The sequence below is a fragment of the Octodon degus genome, unplaced genomic scaffold (genome assembly GCF_000260255.1).
Source record: "Octodon degus isolate 3935 unplaced genomic scaffold, OctDeg1.0 scaffold00167, whole genome shotgun sequence".
Taxonomy (NCBI): domain Eukaryota; kingdom Metazoa; phylum Chordata; class Mammalia; order Rodentia; family Octodontidae; genus Octodon; species Octodon degus.
Window position 1 is genome coordinate 1,950,274 of NW_004524743.1, and position 19,813 is coordinate 1,970,086.

General features: G+C 42.6%; 1 protein-coding gene and 1 pseudogene across 3 annotated transcripts in view; both read left to right on the top strand.

Moving 5' to 3' along the window:
• St6galnac3 (ST6 N-acetylgalactosaminide alpha-2,6-sialyltransferase 3) overlaps positions 1-19,813 on the top strand; it is a 553,279-nt gene that overhangs the window by 267,458 nt on the left and 266,008 nt on the right. The window lies entirely within an intron of this gene.
• Positions 3,233-3,818, top strand: LOC101582528 (annotated as a pseudogene).

The following is a 19,813-nucleotide window of genomic DNA, read 5'->3' on the forward strand; positions in this document are numbered from 1 at the left end:
CTTCAGATATTTAGTTCTAGTTCATTCACTATTGTATATTCCAGGGGCGAGACTTCTCCACTGGTCTCTCATGGGAAATCCCTGCTGGCGCAATCTAGATTAACTTTGGTCAGGGGCAAAGTTTCCTTGTGACGTTTTTGTGGTGAAATTCCTAGAAATGCCCATGACTGTGTCAGACAGGTCCATGGTGCTAGAGTGTGAGTTGGCCTGCGGTGTGCACGGTGGCAAACAGCTCATCTTCTGAGCCCTGTTTGCATGGCTGTCTGGGCTTGCATAGTGATTCTCTTGTTTGTCCCTCCAGGCTGTCCTCACTGGCATTTTACTCGCTGTCTTCTGGCTTCTCTTCCACCTCTCTTCATGTGCTAGGCTCTCCCAGTAGAGCAAGGCAGGACTTCTTGGCCTGGCTGTGTTAGCGTTGCTTTTCCCTTGGATGTGCACCGTGGGACCTAGACAGGTGGGGAAGGATAGCTCTTTGCACACAAAAGATCTGGAGGAAAATGTGTAAGAACGACAACCTGCTGTAGTGTAGTCCCTGTGCATCCCCAGGGATGTGTGGCAACACCTCTAAGTCAGGGTCTGAGCCTGCAGGTGGTTGGAACGCTGTAGAGCCTAGGTTGTCCCTAAATGTCCTTCAGTGTTGCCGGCCGGGACCTCAGCTCATCTTTCCATCTGTGTTTCACGCACCGCTGGTGCCTCCTTCCCATCACTACTTTTGTGCTTTGGGGCCAGTATGAAGTAACACGGGTGACTCTCACAGAGGTGCTGCAGTATTGGGACAGGAGATCTGGTAAAGGAGACACTGTTAAGTCACTGACAGGCGGGCAATGTATGCAGCACCCACGCGTGGGGCAAAGGGAAGATTCCTGTCCTCCCGGCACAGAGCCTGAGGGGCAAGTTTGCATCACGCCGCTCACGTCTTGTGGTTTCGCAGCTGTGAATCGTTTCTGGAATGTTCTGTTTAATATGTTCAGGCCTCTGCTAACTGAAGCCAACTGCAACTGTGAAATGTGAAACTACAAACAAGGGGCCAGGGACTCCCCTGTTTCCCTACTTTAGTATTCATTGATTAATCAACATTAGACAGAGCTAATTGATATCATTATGTAAGTACAGGCAATTCGGTCTCTTCTTCCTACCTTTCTTCTCCTCACGCCACAATTTGGTGTTCATATTTTGATTCTCTTGTTGTTTTTCCTTGTCTCGTTTGATGACAAACCTGTATCTCTCATTCTGTCACTGTCACAGTGAAACAGCTTCCTTCTCTATCCCCCAGATAATGACGGTGTTCACTACCCTGCTGTGTTCTGTTTTTATTTTCAAGTTTGCTAATGTCCTGTGCTGTAACCACATTTAAAGTTTACATTTAACAGACAACTTCACTGTGAAATTTTTTTTTAAAAAATGAGATTTATAATGTTTGAGTAAAATTTTTGAAAGTGGACTATACTATACATTAGAAAATATTGTTAAAGTCTCTTGATTTGGTAATTATACTGTACTTACATAAGAGATAGTCATTGTATTTACAGGGTAATCCTGCAACATCATGAGGTGTGCAGTATATTTTTTAATAGTTTGGCAAAAATCTGTGTGTATGGAAAGGTAAATAAAATAAGCATAGATCAATAAAATAAATATGACAAGCTATTAATAATTGTGAATCTAGATACTGGGGATACATATGTTCATTTTTTTATTTCTGTCATCTTTCTATTGGTTTGGGTCTTTTCAAAAATAAAATTTGAATTGAAAATCCTAACCATTTCAAAACCCATGGCTTTAAATGATATTTAAATAGATGAGTATAATCCTGCTTATATCTCTATGACAAGATTCTGAGATCAAAGAGGGATATAACACCCAGTGGAATGGCATGCACCTACAATCCCAGCACGATAGGAGGCTGAGGCAGGAGGATCACCAGTTTCAGCCCAGACTGGGCAATGTAGTGTCTTAGTGATATCTTGCCTGAAAAAAGGGAATAAGTGAGAGTTTTACTTGGGATGTAACTCAGTGCAAAGGCCCTGGGGTTCAATCCTTGGTACCGGACAAAGAATTAAACTAATTCTTTAAACATATAGCTACTGACAAGTTAATAAAATTAAGGTAATGAATGGGAAAATTCATGTTTCTTGAATGACACATTTTAAAAGCATTAGCTTGAGCCAGATTCTTAAGAGGAGTAAATATATGACTCATGTCTAGCTTATTAAACCAGGATAGGATGAAAATGAACATGTTTTCCATCTTCTTGGATAATCTTTCTATTATACCAACTCTGACATGGATTAAAATTATGCTAATTGATTGAAGTCATTATTTTATCTCATCTAAAACATGAAATATTAATGCCATACTATCTTTTATATGTACACCACTAGAAAGATTGATTGTATAGCAGGCAGCAGGTTACCAGAACTTTCCTAAGCATTACTATGCTGATAGGTGAGCAGATTGTTTTCTACACAGCTCCATTTTCTGACATATTTTCACTTTCATAATTCAAAAGATTCATAGCCTTGTGTTCTTGTCTTGCTCTTTGCTCATGTGCCTAAGAGAAATGTCAAGACTAAGTTCAAAGATTCAGAGTAAAACTTAGTGCCGAGGCCAGAGGCAGACATTGTCCTCTATCTTACATACTAATCAGCTTGCTCTGAGATACTAATTGGCTAGATTTTCTTTTGGATATGAAGGACTGTCTTTTGGATATGAGGGACTGTGCATGAGATTCAGTTTCTTCATTGTGCATTAGCTTTGCTAAGTGTAGTATTAGGCTTACGCTGGTTCTATAAAATGAATGACTTCTCTCTTTTTGTTCAACCTGGGAGCAGACTGTGTTACATAGGTGTTATGTTGAAAGAACTTTTTCCAAAGAAATTATTAGTTCTAAATTTCTTGCTAGAAAAATTGTAATTGATGACATTTTCAATTTTTTCATGGTTTTCTATAGTATTATTTTGACTCTTAAGAGTCATTTTTAAAGAATTTTTTAAAAGAGAATAAAAATAATTTAAAAATCATTTTAAAAAACTATTAGAAATGATACCGGATTTCACTCAACAAGATGACAGGAATTCAATAATGGTTCCTATATTGCCTATGGTTGTCTTCAAATTAGTTGTTCAGATTGCCAGATACAAGCATGCAAATGTCCAAAAATTTAAAAAGAAGAAAAAGAATTTAAACATTATCTGTTCCTTTCAATAGACCAGTGAAGCTTTCCTTTTTGAGTATGCTCAGGCTTCAGAAGAGGCTGGCCTCCAGCATCCTCCGCTGCAGCAAAAAGAAGGCCTGGTTGGACCCCAACGAGACCAGTGGAATCGCCAATGCCAATTCCTGTCAGCAGATCTGGAAACTGATCAAAGATGGGCTAGTAATCTGCAAGCCTGCGACCGTCCATTCTCGGGCGCGATGCTGGAAGAGAACCTTGGCTCGCCGGAAGGGCAGGCACATGGGCATCGGTAAGCGGAAGGGTACCTACCGCCAATGCCCGGATGCCAGAGAAGGTGACCTGAATGCGCAGAATGCGGATCCTGCGCAGGCTGCTCCGGAGATACCCGGAATCTAAGAAGATCGACTGGCACACATACCACAGCCTGTACCTGAAGGTGAAGGGGAGTGTGTTCAAGAACAAGCGGATCCTCGTGGAGCACATCCGCAAGCTGAAGGCGGACAAGGCCTGCAAAAAGCTCCTGGCTGACCAGGCCGAGGCTCACAGGTCGAAGACCAAGGAAGCATGCAAGTGCCAAGAGGAGCTCCTGCAAGCCAAGAAGGAGGAGCTCACCAAGACCCTGTCCAAGGAGGAGACGAAGAAGTAGTGCACTGCGTGTACAGAGAGCGGACAGGTCCCAAATAAAAGAGCTCTTGTCCATTAAAAAAAAAAAAAAAAAAGAACAGTGAAAATCAGCAGTATAGGTATCTAAGTTATCCTGTATATGTATATGTACATATACATATTTTTCCCTTCTTTCTTTTCTCCTTTCCCTCATCCCAGTTGTTCCATCCCTTTGAGCAGTTTCTTTCCCTTTCACACTATCTATTGTACATTTCAGATTTTATTTACACTCTGTGTGTGTGTGTGTGTGTGTGTGTGTGTCAGTCTGTCTTATGTATTTAGTACAGGGTCTTTAGGCTCTCCCTATATGGATTGGACTCATAGTGATTCTCCTGTTTCAGCCTCCCAAAGCCTGGGGTTACAGGCATGCACCACCACACCCAGTCTCAATCGCCATCTCAGCGCAGCCGGGGGATGGGGCTGGCACAGCACCCCAGGAATTGAACCCCAGCCGGTGCGCTCAGCCTAAGCAGGTGCTTTAGTCTACTGAGCTATCTGGCTAGCCCTGTTTACTCTTTCAGTTGAGCACTATGGAAAGTTATCCTTTTTAGCTAGATTGTCACATTGCTTATTATAAAGTATGTATAGTAGTCTATGACACATTTAAAATGTTTTCATACTATTTTTATAACTTTCAATTTGCTTTGTATTTGTTGAAGTTTTCACGTTTGCCCATTTTCCAACCTACAGGTCTTCAAAGTATTTGTCCATTTTAGAATGATACACTGACAACTTTATCTTTAATGATTTCTTTTCATAGTGTATTATGAGTAAGATCATCATATATCCCAGTTTGCCTGGGAGACTCTGGTGTATACCTTCTTAGCCAACGTAGTTACCAGTAGGAGCCACTTTCTCTCAAAGAAGTTGGATAATAAATTAGATGTTCACCCTGATAATTAATGAAGCATCTAGGTTCCCCTAAACACAACAGTGACTTGTAATTATAATTATGGTTTTGAGGCAGCATGATGTCACATGCACAGAGTTGTCAAGATCAATTCTTTATAGCATGGCAAATAGCATCCAATATAATAAATTGTGGCCAGCCAAACAGCCATAGTACAGTACATAGATACACAGTCAGCATCAACCGCAGATTTAGCCGTCTGTGGACTGAAAATATTGGAAAGAAAAATGGCTGTGTGTGCACTGCACATGTGCATTTTTTGGTCATTTCCTCCATAATAGAACAACTAGTTGCAAAACATTTACATTGTATTAGGTATTACAATAATATAGAGTGGGTTTAGAGCATAAGAAAGGATATGTGTGGGTTGTATGAAAATATTACAGAGCACTTAGCCTAGAGGACTTGGCCAGCTACCAGTTTTAGTTAACATGGTTGTCCGGAACTAACTCTGTAGGGATCAGTGGTCTACTCTACAATTTATGTCTATGGTATTACATTTTCAATAAAGGTACAAGTAGGGGCTGGTGAGATGGCTCAGTGGTCTAAAGCACCTACTTAGAACAAGCTAAGCAAAGCAAAGCACAGGGACCTCGGTTCAATCTCCCAGCTCCACATGCCAGCCAGCCCCGCCCCCTGGTGGGCTGAGCTGGCCACACACACACACACACACACACACACACACACACACATTCACACAAATAAATAACTTAAAAAAAAAAAAAAAAAGGTACAAGTAGGGAAAAACCTTCCAAACCAGACTCCTTAAAGCCTCTTTAAAGGGGGAAAGATCAAAGGAAAGTAGAGAAACACTAAAGTGGTGCTTTAGTATTGCCATTAATTAGTTCATTTTAAAATGTAGTTATTTTTTAGGTCTTTGGGAATATGTAAACAAATGTGAGTTGTGTTTAAAGGATAAATGTGTTTTGTTTGTGGGCTCAACCCCAGGCATTGTGCAGGTAAAGCACACGCTCCACCTCGGGGTTGCACTGCCAACCCAGGTAGCTATGGTCTCAGCCCTTAGACAATGGGCATCACATCACGAGCGAAAACAGTGGTGCTAACACAGTTGCTGTCTCTGTGGTTGGCTGCCTTCACTTTCAGTTTTCACCTTCAGTCTGACTTCGTCTTCTTTTTATAACATGAATCTACCGCCTCATGGGAGAAAATTAGCTATGATAATAAAATGCTAAGAACTGTGCTGTTTCTTCTGGTTTTCCCTCTGCCTAAGAGCTTATTTTCAGACTCCTTACCTTGGTTTTTCACCTCTGGTGGATACCTTTTTGCTGAAATGCTAAACAAATCCATCTCCCCTTTTCTTTACAGTTTATTCCTGGGTGACCTCATCTGATTCCATTGCTTTAAATCCTTCTGTAGAACTTTATATATCTCTAGCCATGATGAAATGGAGAGAAAACCTGCCAAAACCCTTGAGTCTCAACCCATTTCACCAGCTTTAGTTCCTAGCTAAACCCTTTAGCCTTAGCACCTCTGTAATTAGTTAACCCGCATTGCCTTTTCTCATGCCTTAGTCAATCTGTGTGTCCAAACCTAGTCTTTGGGTAGGTAGATTAAAAACCTGCTCACCATTTCATATAGACATGCACTCTCGCAAAACTCCTGGTGTCAGTGTCCGGCAGACCATGTGCTGGGCAGACTGGGCCCGCTCTGTGGCACTGACCTCACTGTGAGTTCCTGACGCTGGTACTCACTGCCAGGGTAGCACTCGCATGTGGCTATACGCAGTGGCTTTACCTCAGTGCACACTCAATGTGGAGTCCTTTCTCGGCATCTGCTCTCCTTTTCTTGAGCCAGAAAGCCAAGACACACTCTAGAAAGTTTGCTGCTTGCCTTCCCCCACATCCCACCCCCCGCCAGTTATCACCTGTCCACTTCCCTAAATCTCCCCTCTGTTGAGAACACCATCAGTTTTCACCTGGATTCCTTTTTAAAAAACTATTTTATTTATTTTGTACAGAATCTCACTATGCAGCTTGGACTCGTAGTGATGCTCCTGTCTCAGGTTCCACAGTGCTGGGATTACAGATGCGTACCACTACTCCTGGTGTTCATGGCCAGCACTGCGTGCCTGGAGTTTTGGAGCCTGTAAGACATGTGGTGCTGGGGATTGACTCCAGGTCTTTGCACTTGCCAGGCAGGCACTTAGACCACCGAGCTATCTCCCTAGCCCCTCACCTAGATTTCTGACCAAACTCCCACTTCCACTTTTGTCTCCATACCCTCTCTTCATTGCCGTTTGTCCTTTACAGACCACTCAGATCTTTTAAAAATATGTCAGATTACTTTCCTGCTCACAGCCCCATAAAGCTGATCCTTCAAGTGGTAGGCCTTGTTCCTCTGAAAAGCCTCAGGGTACTCCCCACCCCCTCTCTGAGATGTCCCCTGATGCCTTCACTAGCCTTTTCTCCTCTCTTTCGGTGACTAAGTTGCTCAGTTGGCTGGGTTGGTTGATTTGCTTATTTGTTTGCTTGTTTGGGACCAGAGAACATATTACAGAAATTTGGCCAGTGGTGCCATTGCATGACCTGCACTGATGCTGGGCCACCCTCTGCCTAGGACTGGGCAGTGAGTCCCCGTGGGGCACGGGGAGGTACCTAGGTTTGGGCCTCAGAGCTGTGAGAGGCTGCTGTGAGATGCAGCCTGTCTGGTCAGGCTGATTCAGGGCCTCCACTACACCTCCAAGATCTATCTGTGAAGAAACTTGTGGGCCATTAACCCCAAAGAGTAAAAAAACAAATCATCTAGTCACAAAACTGTCTCCCTCCTACAGGCTCTGAGGGGAGGGGTCAGCTGCAAGAGCAACTGTACCTTTAAATTGTGGGCTGGACCATACAGGCTAGTTACAAAGACACTGACACTCAGATATGGACTTGGAGTCCGACACCATTTGGCCTTCAGGGTCTTGGCCTACCTCATGAACCCCAGAAGGTGGGTCCTGAACAGCCAGGAGCAGTGCCTACAACACTAGACAATAAATCTACTTCTGCCCTGGCACAGCTCTGTCAAAGTTCCTACATCAAAGGACACCACCCATGCCAGAGCCAGGATGGAAGGCATCTCCCATGTTACCAGGGCCATATCTCCAGAGATGTTCCCGAAACCTAGAGCCCCAAACATCTGTCCTTCTCCTTCCAGGAGCCATCCAGCTCCTGCTACTGCCTCTGCTGTGGTTCCACAATGGCAGCTTCACTGGGGACCACAACACTGCACACATCTCAAGGTGTGTAGTCCTGCCAGCCTCGGGTAGGACCTTGTGGCCCACTGCAGTGGCCTTCTGGCCAGGCAATGCCTATCCAGCACAGTCTTCTTGGAGTCCCCTTAGTGTTCATTCTACTTAACTGTTAATCCTCACTTGTCAATTTTAAAGCCTTAAGAAATGTCTAGCTCATTAGTGAAGCAAATCCCACTCCTGAGTGTATCTGGGTGGATCAAGGAGGCATGATTTTTACCTCCATACAAGGCCTCCTTCCTCTTCCTTTCTGGCACTGTTCCCCTGTTCTGTTTCCCAGTCAGCAGGAACTAGGTATCTTTGCTCTGCCACACTCTTCCTCCATGATGTCTCTGCCTTGGAATCAACTGGTCCTAGACAGAATCCTCTAAGACTGTGAGCCCCACTAAACCTCCTGTCCTTGAAGTGGTGGATTCAGGTCCTGTGTCCAGCAATGGAGCTGCCTCACAAGGTCTGGCTTCTTCTTTTTCCTTGATCTCCCACTGCATGCATCAGCTCCATGGAAGAGACAATCTGTTTCTCCATTTGCAGAGCACTCTTCCTCAGTACCCTGAAGCACACCTGTGCCACAGTAGATGTTTGTGTGTTATGTACTATGTTGTGGACTTAGGGTTTCCTTCTCATAGACTGATATGATGAATGGGAAATCATTCGGTGGTGAGAGCCTGCTGCATGTAGAGGGTTTTTTTGATTGATAGGTTGGTTGATTTTAAAGCCAAGTAATCCATCAGGTTTTATGTATGTGAAAGTTTGTGGACATTGGTGAGGTGTGCGCTGTGTTGTTAAGAAATGAGAATGTAGGGGAGAGGTTTCCCTTTTATTTCCGCTCCAGGGATTAGTTATGCTTTGGCAGTTCTGCTACAGAACTTCTAGAATGATGGTTTAGAGGAATGTACCTGGGTAAACGATTCCACATTTACCTGAAATCAATTTTTAAGTGGGTTGTGGACCCCATGGTAATCTGGTGGTTTTTTTTTTTTTTTTTTTTTTTTTTTTTTTTTTTTTTTTTTTTTTTTTTTTTTTTTTTTTTTTGCTTTGTTTTGTTTTGTTTTCAATATGGTCATTTAAGGCAAAGTAAAGCAAACAAAACAGATCTGTTTGGTAGATTGTCTTTGCCATAAGAAAGCACCATTTTAGGGGTTAAAAATACTACATCACTTGAAATAATTTTTCCATGCAAACGTTTACTTTATTGACTAACACAATCTTGAGAAGTAACTATGAATTTGATGGAGCATACTTACCATCAATCCTGAGTGACCAGTCTTGGCTATAGTAGAGCCATTCCCAAAGCAATCATGTAGATTCTTTTCTGCTTAAATTCAAAATGATTTGGAATGAAATAAATCCCCTATGGATTAATTTCTTCTCTCAACAATGATGTCACACTGTCAGGATTTCTTTTGTGATGTGTATGTGTTTGGGACAGGGTCTCATTACACAATTTGGATTCGTAGAGATCCTCCTGTTCTCAGCCTCCCCAGCACTAGGATTACAGTTGCGCATCACCATGCCCCTTCTCTGTGGCCTGCTCAGCCTGCCTGAGGGCTGAGCCAGTGTGGCATGTGGTGCCAGGGACCGAATCCTGGTCCCTGTGCTTGCCTAAGCAGGCGCTTATTCTGCGGAGCTATCTCACCGGCCCTACTGTCAGGATTTCTTAAAAACCACCCATAAGCTTATCCCCAAGAAGCTTTGGACTAGTGAACATTCTTTTAAAAATATTTTATTTTTATAATTGGAGAATAACGTATTCACCATAAAGAAATAAATTCTATAAAAGATAATTTCTGCTTTTGTGTATTTCGGTTGCGTTATTTTTCTGAGGCATGGTCATTTTTTCTTTCACTTTGTGATACACATTGTGGTATCTCTGTGGATAAGAGGCCTGATAACGCTGGCTCATTTCTTTTTATAGACTGCCACCTTCTCTACCAACCAATCAAAAGTGTCTTCTGGATTTTGCTTGGTTTGAAGCAATTTATGCTAGAAGAATTATAAAATGTAGACCCTGTAGTATGAATTTGGCTTACTCTACATCAGAAAAAAAATACCTCTCACCTCAGCCAGAGAGGAAACTTCACGTATCAGCCATGGAGCCAATGCTTTTGATACATATTTCATGATCACAGCTGAGGCTTTTCCAAACTTAAGAGTGCTGTATCATTAATTCCCTCTTTTAAGCTACAAGATTATTTTTGGCTTTTCTTGTTGGCACGCGGGCCTTCCTGTTACTGATCTGCATGAACCATTTATCAAGTCAAGGGTTTAATCCATCAAAGTCAGAATTTCTTTGTTCTGCCCCCTGGTGTCTTGCCTTCCCATATGGTATGGTCTCATCTGCGTACACTGTTGGCTTAGGAAAAGGTTATTCAGAATGCAAGGGTTTATCACTGTTTCTTCACTTGTTCAAAATAATATTTTATGGAATGAAGTGATATTTTATAAGAAATGATAGTTATAGAGGTGATCAGTTTCTAGAATGTCAACTAAAATATTTCAAACCTGTTTCTTCATTAGTATTTCTGATTTTTTTGGTCATTAGCCCCCACTTTTCTGACTCACTCATCCTGAAAACATGAGCTGTCTTTAATTTCCTTCTCTCCCCTTTTCCAGACATTTGTTGCATTGTCAAATCCTTGGATATTTCTTGAGCTCACCCTCTGTTGCCTTTGCTTCCTGGGCTCGTGGTGCTGCCTGCTGTCCTCCAGAAGTAAGGCGATCTGTTTAGGATGCTTTGGGATCTGCTTAGGATTCTATCTGGATTCAAAATGAGTTAGGAGCTAATAACACGGACTGCCTGCCGAGCACCAAGCCCTCTTCTAGGCTCCAGGGATATAACAGTGAGTGATGGAGTATGAAAAAACATTTCCTGGTAAAGCTTCAATTCTAGTATTGAAACAAAGAGAGGAGAGAGAAAAAATTTAAGCATTTTATTTGTATGCTGTTAAATGCACGATATAAAACAAGACAGGGTCGTACAGAGGTTGCATGGGGCAGGGATAGTTTGAGGATAAGGATAGAACAAAAATTAAAGCTAATTAAAACAAAAGGAGTACCATGAACTTTCATTCTCCAAAATGTCATCCTCCAAATGTACTTCAAAAATGTCATCCTAATTCTATTACTCACTGTCTTGAACCTCCTGACTCCAAGCCCTGCTCACCAGTTATGACTCAGAAGAGTTCAAGAACTGAGGATCCTCCTTGGCTTGTGGTGGGACTATGCCCAGGAAACTCCTTCTATATCTAAAAGACCCTAGGTGGGAAGTCTGTTTAATGCACCTGACTTGTTTCCCTTCTTGATCATGGGGCTGTGGCTCCTGTCACTGCTGGCGTCATGAAAAAGGATCATGTCTCATACCACTAGCAGGGAAAGATCAAAGTTCATAATCTGAAGTATGGTGTGTGTTGTAGCTTGTTTGTATTTGTCTCCCCCAAAAGCCTCATGCAGTCATTGAGGTGCAGTTCTACAGTTTGTGATTAATTCATGATCCAAGGCTGGGATTATGAGTCTCAGTACTGCTGGGATTATGGGTCTGAGTATTGCTGGGATCATGGATGTGAGTGCTATACCCAGCCTGGGGCAGATAGCCTGAATGTAACATAAAAGACAGAGAGACAGACTTGCTTTGTTGCCATTGCTGCTGTTGCTCCTCCCTTTTGCTCTTGCTGTTTTGTTGCCTTCCGCCACCATGAACTGCTGCCCTCTGCCATGTGCCCATCTGCCTTGGAGTCAGCTGAGTATGGACTGAAACGTCCAGGAATTGTGAGCTAAATAAATCTTTCCTTCCTTCAGTTTGAGTGTTGGGTATTTGTCCCAGGAACTAGAGAAGAGTAACTGAGACAAGTTCATTGAGTGTCTTTCATTTCTACTCTAGTGTAAATCTCGAAACTCCATAGGGACCTGCTGTCCTATATAGACAGTGTACTGTTCTCCTCTTCAGAGCCTACCTTTCTTCTACAGTTTGAATCTGAAGTGGCCCCCAAAAGCCCACAGGGGAAAGGGATGGTTGCACCATTGGGCATATATGGAGAGGTGGCAGAAACTTGAAGAGGCGGCTTTAGAGCAAGGAGGTTAGGTCACTGGAGGTGTCTCAGGAGGGAATATTGGGACCTTGGCATTTTCTTATACATTTTCTAGTTTTCCCTTTCACACTCCTCTATGCCTTCCAATTTCTGTCTTTGCTGCCTTTTTTGTCTATTTGAAACACTTTTTTCTACCATGTCGTTAAGGCCTAATAAATTTTACCAGCCCTATTGGACCCAGATTAAATGTTTTTTCTGCTATAAAATTTTGATGGAAATCATTTCTTCTTCAGAATGTTAAACACAAACTTCTTGCACTCTTGGCTCTGTATTTGTGCTTATGTGCAGCTCCATGTTTGTGTTAGACTTGAAGTTCTTAGAGGGACAACTTCTGATCTAACCTTCCCCTTTCCCCAGAACCCACACAGTGTCTAGCATCTGTAAAATATTGATTAGCAAATATACTCTGTGACATATTCACCCAGTGACAATTAAAATGTGGAATCCTACTGGCGTGCCATCAGATGACGGTCCTAGAGCTGATGAAACATGAAGTCCTAATCAGTTAAGGATCATTGTGCTTTGCGTAGACACATCCAGTCGTCTCCACGCACACGAATCTTCCCACATCAGCAGGCACCTCTTCCATGGTGTTATCCAAAGTTCTATTCTGTTGCCATGGAGAATTGTAAGATACAGATTTCTCTGGTATGATTGATTCTCAGCAGTTGCCTGTGCCTTCCTTAGACTCCTTCAGGGCCCACAGGATCCTTTCTCTGACCCTCCCTGCTTCACACCATTCTTTCTTTCACTCCTTTCTGTCCTTCAACCATGAAGGACTCACTGCTTCTTCTGTCTGGGTTTCTCATCACTCCAGGGCTTCCTTCCATACATTTCTGATGCTTTACCTCTGAGAATGCTCCTTGGTTCCTTGAAGAATCATCCCGTGGTCTCCCTGATCAGTCAAATCCACTAAGGACTCCTCGTATCTCCTAGCATGGTGTTATGAAAACCCTCATTGCTATGATAATTTCACATTTCTTGTCTATTTTTTTCTGAGTGAGGGCTGAAGAGAGGGAGCATTGTAAGAGAGGGTGCAAGAGGAAACCTAGAGGCCAAATTGTGAAGAATTTAGTGAAGCATGTTAAAGCACTTTGGACTTTATTCCAGAGGCAGTAAGAAATCATGAGATAATTGTAAGAGGCAATGACAGGATCATGTTTATATTTTGTAAGTGCTATGCTTGAATTGTGTTAAAATTCAACCCTGATATCTCAAAAATGTGACCTTATTTGGAAACAGGCCACAGCAGATGTAATTAGCAAGATGAGGTCATAATGGAGTAGAGACCTAAACCAATAAGACGGGTGACCTTCTTTTGAAAAATGCCACAAGGAGAGAGAGGCATGAGCACAAGGAGAATGGCAAGGGAAGCCTGGAGTCAGGTTGCAAGAAGTCTGGGCGCTCCCAGAGAGGGGGCGAAGCTGGGACACATCCGTTCCTGGTACTTTTAGAGGTAGCATGGCTCTTCCAGTGAACACACCTCAAACTTCTCGATTCCAGAATGTCCAGCCTGTACATTTGTTACTAAGGCCAGGAGTCCCCAACCTTTGGACATAGCACAGTAGCTGCTGCACAGCAGGAAGGGTGTGGCCACTAGTAAGTGGAGCTTCGCTTGTACTTACAGCCACTTGGGTGTGTTTTGACCCCCCACCCCCTGAGCTCTGTTCCTCTCAGGTCAGGAGGGGCATTGGATTCTCATAGGATCTCGAACTCCACTGTGAGCTGTGCATGCAAGGGATGCAGGTTCCAGGCTCCCTAATGAGAACCTACAGCACCCAGGGGCTGCCCATTGTTTATCATGTCTGCCTGCCCCTTTCCTACACTGTTCTCTTGTCTCCTGGAATTCTGCTTAGCTCACAAGTTAACCTTCACCAAATGCATAAAAGGCAACTTATGGGGAACTTTTCTGAACAGGGATAGAGACCCCTTGGTGAGACAGCAGAAAACCCCAGGCCTGGCAACCAAAAAATACTGCATTTAAAGTGCCCAGAGTCCTCCTTAAAGGACAGGATCACTGCCACAGGTGGTCCCACATTCTCCAAACCTGCTTTGTAGGGTGTGGAGCAACCAGCTAGGCAGCAAACCCGTGAAACCTTCAAAACTGCATCTCCTTATGAGAAAAGTGGGACTGGAAGGAAAGTGGAAGTAAATCAGTGGAGACACGGCATGTCCATATACCAGTTCCCGGGATGAATGTACTAGTTATGTATCACAATATATTAATAAAATTTTTTAATCCTAACAGAACAGATGAGCCTTTGGAGGTTTTTGTTTTTGTTTACCATGAATGTCAAAATCAGAAGCGACTTCTGAAGTCAGATGCGTCTGCACTGAGAGACTCATTCTTAGTGGCTAATTGAATTCTAAAGCTGAGAAGCTCTTTCCTATTGGTGAAGACGGTCCTGCGTGCTGCTGTGGACCCTGTAGTGCACGTGTAGGAGGGTTGCATTTCAAACAATAGCAGTGGTTCTTCTTTCAGTGCTGTGCCTAGATGAGTTGGTGAAAAGGCAGAGGAGACTGAGGCAACAGCTAGGCAGGATCGTGAGCCACTGGGACCTGCAAGCCAGGTGAATGAGTCTTCTAATGCTGGCAACCAGGCCACAGCACTTACTTTTGCATGACATATTTTTCAGGGGGCATGCGGGAGACTCTGCTGTGTGCATTTGCGTTGCCCGCCATACCACAGCTGCAGATCTATTCAAGTCTTTGAATGATTCCACATCAGGAGAGCAAGTGGTTATTTCCTGTCGGTACACACACAGACCGAGTGGTGGGCATGACCAGAAAACTTCCTTCTTTCACTTCTTTGGCCAAAAAGGTCAGTTCTCAGTGCACATCTATGTATGGTGTCATCCACTGAGAACTGATGAGTGGCCAAAACATGTCACCATGAGGATGTAATTAGGATCATCACCTGGATTAAAATGCTGGTAACTCATCTCTGTTTGCAAGCTTTGTGAAGATATGGGAAAAGAATGAATAAATCTCTTCTGACACACAGAAGAGAGATGGCTTTCTTTTCTTTTTAAATCATTTATTTATTTAGTTAGTTAGTTAGTACAGGGTCTTGCTACACAGCTCAGAATTATAGTCACAGCCACCTCAGTGATGGGATTACAGGTGTGCACCACCACATCTGGTTTTGGTGGCTGGCTCAGCATGCCTGGGGTTTCAGGTGGTGTGGCGTGTGGTACCAGGGATTGATCCTGGGTCCTTGCACTTGCCAGGCAGGCACTTAGACTGCCGAGCCAGTGAGGCAGCTTTCTAAGGCGCGTCAGTTCCCAGAGCTTTTGAGCTACGAGAGCTGCTCCAGAGATTTCTTTTGACAAAGGCAGTCATTGCTGGCAGCACATCTTAGTTGACAGAGAATGGATCCAAAGCCTTGTTTATTCTGCTCACCCAGGTGACGTACTCAACGTGCTCAATGAGCTCAACCTGTCACTTCAAGGGAGAAGGATAACTGTGTTCAAGGCTACAGAGAAAATGACTGCATTCAAAGCCAAACTGCAGTTATGAGAGAGACGGTGATCACTGAGCTTTTTGACAGTTTCAAACATGACAGAAAGCTTAACAGAGAGTGGGTCAGGCTCTTCGTTCTCCTGGGTGGTGGGTGCTCACCTACCTCAGCTCTCAAAAGTGTGTGAACCACAAAAGACCCCTGAACTGGGAAGGGATAGATCCATGGCCCATTTGTGAATAGCCTTGGTGAACTGGCTTTGTCCATTCCAGAAAAGGTTCAATTATTTGCAGTCACAGATAATAGTGGCCTTAAAAGTATATTAGAGACAGCGTCCGATTTCTGTATATTCTGAATTGAGGTAAAAGCCGGTTATCCTTCTGCAACAAACACACTGAAAAGCATGCTTTATTTTCAATGTCTTATCTTTGAAAAGCAAGCATTTCTGCAGTGACAACAACCAAAAAGAGATTCCAGTGCAGACTGGACACAGACAACACACTTCCTTGTCACTGTCTCCCATTACAGCTAGATGGGACCAACTAGTTCAGAGAAACAAACTCAGAGCTCCATGTGATTCTGCAGTGTGGTGCACTGTGTAATTATCTCATCTTATATTCCAGCATAATAATAATATAAATACAGTGCACAATAAATATCACCATCCCCAAGTAATCTCCCCCTTTTGGGTCTGTGGGTCATTTGTCTTCCAGGAAACCGATTCCTGGTCTCAGAAAGGTTGGGGACTGCTGAGCAAAGCCACTCAGTTCTGGTGCTGTGGCAGAATAGCCCTAGAAAAGTAGCAGAGGAACCCCCAGCTGCAGGTTGGAGAATCGTTTTTGGGTGAACAGAATTGACTATGCAAAGGTGATTTGGACCTATCAGGTTGAGAGACGGCAGCAACTATAGGAGGGATGAGAATGCTTGTATGTCAGGAGAATCAACTAAGATAAGGAATGATTAGGCTTGCAGGGCTGAACCAGTGGCTTGACAAATCCCAGAAAGTGTCAAATCCAGGCATGGTGTCACATGCCCATAATCCCCGCACTGGGGAGGCCGAGACAGGAGCATTGCTGCAAGTCTGAGCTGTGTAGTGAGACCCAGTACGAGAGAAATTAACAAGTAAAGATAAAATTTTAAAAAAGTGTCAAATCCTGTTTGTTGGTTGATGATTCCCTGATGCACATCTTTAGCAGTAATTTTTCTCTGTCTTCCACATTTTCATATTTTCAACCCCATTGGATGACTTGTAGTTTCTTTGGTGAACGTTTCAATAAATGAAGAAGTTCACTGATGATAATTAGTAAGAGTTGGCATGTAGACAAAAATGTTACAATATCTGACTTCTTCTAATAATTGTATGTTGAAAAAGGAAATGTGCTCATTCTACCTGGGAAAAAAATTATTTATTAGCCAATGAGAATTTCTCAAGATGCAATGAATTCCCATGGCAATAGATTTCTGGCTTTCAATGTCTGAAAAAACCATATGTGACAGTCTATTTTTTATACCTCTTTTGCATTTCTCCTGTTCTTTGTTTATTGTTCTTGAACAGTTCTGTTTATGTCTTAATTACATAGAGGTCTTGTGATTTTCTTTGTTTTGTAAAATTTCTGTGAGCAAAGATCTAGGTCCGTTAATTTAGCAGGCACCCGGAGCCTCACACTGAGCTGTCTGCCTGGTCACTCAGTAACTGCTGCTCGGTTGAGAATGGACAAGTTTGAGCCTTAATCTCAGATATTTTCTACCTCAGCTATTTCTTATAATAGTTGAGTAATAAATATGCCTGTCTATTTTCTTGCTTAATAATGAAAATAGAAAGTGTTGAGATAAAGTATTTCTGCTAGCTAATCAATATTCCAGTTATCAATTATCCATGTGAGGTGATATTATGCATTAATTTGATTGCGCGCACTGCAGTGTATGGTATCTGTGCATCATCGCTCCTGTTCGTACATAATAAGCAGGTGAGGGAATTTGTCCGCTGGTACATCTCAGTTATTAGCAGCGATCATCAAGTATACGTTTCAAGTTTAGAGCCTCCTTGGCCTTCAGGGAGGTAGCATCTCAATTTCCAGGGAAATTTAAGCCTCTCCTTTCATGCCCTTCTGTTCATTTAATCCTATCAAAATAGAAGATTTGTTTCCAAGAGAAAAGAGCTAGAGGCTAATTATGGAACTGAAACATAGCTTGTTTGTCTGTTTCATTGTGGTTAAAAAATATAAAATTTACTATTTGATCATTTTCAGTGTCTAGTTCCATAGTTTTAAGAACACCCACATCATTGAGTGGTCTCCGGAGCCTTTTCATCTTGCAAATGTGCAACTCTGTACACACTGGGCAGCAACTTCCGTTTTCCTCTTCTTCTGCATACAGTGTCATTCACCTGTCTGTTTCTGTGGATTCAGTGGTGTCAGATGCCTCATAGGTGTGGACTCTGACCAATGTGTTTTTGGTGACTGGTTTATTTCATTTAATATAAAGTCCTCAAGATTTGCTCAAGTTGTAGTACTTGACAGGATCTTCCTTTTCTGGGCTGAGCAATATTTACTTTTATTTATCAGTCCACCTGCCTGTGGACATTCTATCTTTTTTTTGGAAGGGAAGGGTGTATATGGTGTTCAGGGTCTCACTACTAGATCAGACTCGTAGTGGTCCGCCTGTTTACAGCCTCCCAAGAGCTGGGCTTACAGGTGTGTGCTACCACGCCCAGTCCCCTGCGCCCGCTTGCAGGTGCTTTACTCAAGCTATTTGGCCGGCCCTCTGCCTGCGCACAGTTAGGTTGCTTCCATCCCTTGGCTGCTGTGATTTTCTGTTTCACAAAATGAACTTGAAAACAGCCCTTTCCTAGGTAACCTCCATTTTCAATTTTCCCTCTATAAAAGGAAGAATATTTTAATGCTCTTGCAAAGTTCCTAAAATTCTGTCACTTTAGTCTTTTTATTCTAGATAGTCATTCTCTGATTAAAAAATAGAACCAAGCATTTCTTTAGACATAATACTATTGTGACACTCAATAGGAGGGACATTTAAATGTCAAAACTTAAATATTCATTGTAGTTGAAGGACAGGCAAATAGACTTTGGAAATGAATAGAATTCCACCATGTAAAGGATCAAGGAAACTTTGGACAGATTTATTCAAGCAAAGTTATCTCTTTAAAATAACTTTATGGAGTTAAATTTCTTTTCACACTTCCTGTGGATAAGCTTATTGGTTTGTTTAACACTGAAGGTAGGCGATAGCTCAGGAGACTTCAGGAGCTATGTGGCTGTGGCTTGGACATCTGCACTGAGGAAAATCAGCACCTTACCACATAATTATGATTTTTTTTCCTAAAAAAATTCACAAGGGCTGTGAGTAGGCGTTGTAAACAACCCCTAGAATCCTTCGACCATAATGACAATGTAGTCTTTCAATTATTCCGCATCCCCAAAATTGATAAACTCACGCTGCCATGTACCTTTTCTCCAATTTTCTGAAGATTGGACTCATTAAGTTAATTCATAGTTATGGCTCTTGCATCAACATGTATTGACAAACACATTGAGAAACCCAGCCTTCCGCTCATCTCACTGTGCTGTCTCCCTCCCATCCTTATCGTCCTAATCGCGCTTATTGTCCTTATGTAACCCCGAGCTATGTCTGTATCAGGGGTGAAAATCGGAAATTGCCAGCAACTGGAAAGCTATTGTCTTGGTGCCTCAAACTGAGTCTTTTGTTTTGTTTTGTATCTTCAGTGTTCTTCATGTACAAAAATGAATTTAATGAATTTTTTCATTGAAATAGTCTTTTAATTCTTTACCCCATGTTATTGTTTCCAATAAATCAGTCTGTGTGGTTGATGAAGATGGTCAGTTTTTACTCAGCATAATTTTGTCCATTGACTCTTTTCTAATGTTTTTGTTGTTTCCAAAACAATTAAGACCTGTGTGAATTCAATTCCATGTTCTTTTAAAAATTTGATATGACTGACCCCTCCAAAACTAAATCTTTCTCTGCTCCTGGTTCATAATATAGCTCCAGAAATGAAGTATCTTCTACTTATGTTGCTAGAAATTTGGAAGGAGATCTTAAGTGCAGAGTGTGCATGATCAATTGTAGTTGATTGGGCTGGAGAGATGGCTCAGTGGTCTAAAGCACCTACTTGGAACAAGCTTGGCAAGGCATCAGGGACCCAATCCCCCAGCACCACATGCCAGCCAGCCCCGCCCCCTGGTGGGCTGAGCTGGCCACACACACACACACACACACACACACCTCTCTCTCTCTC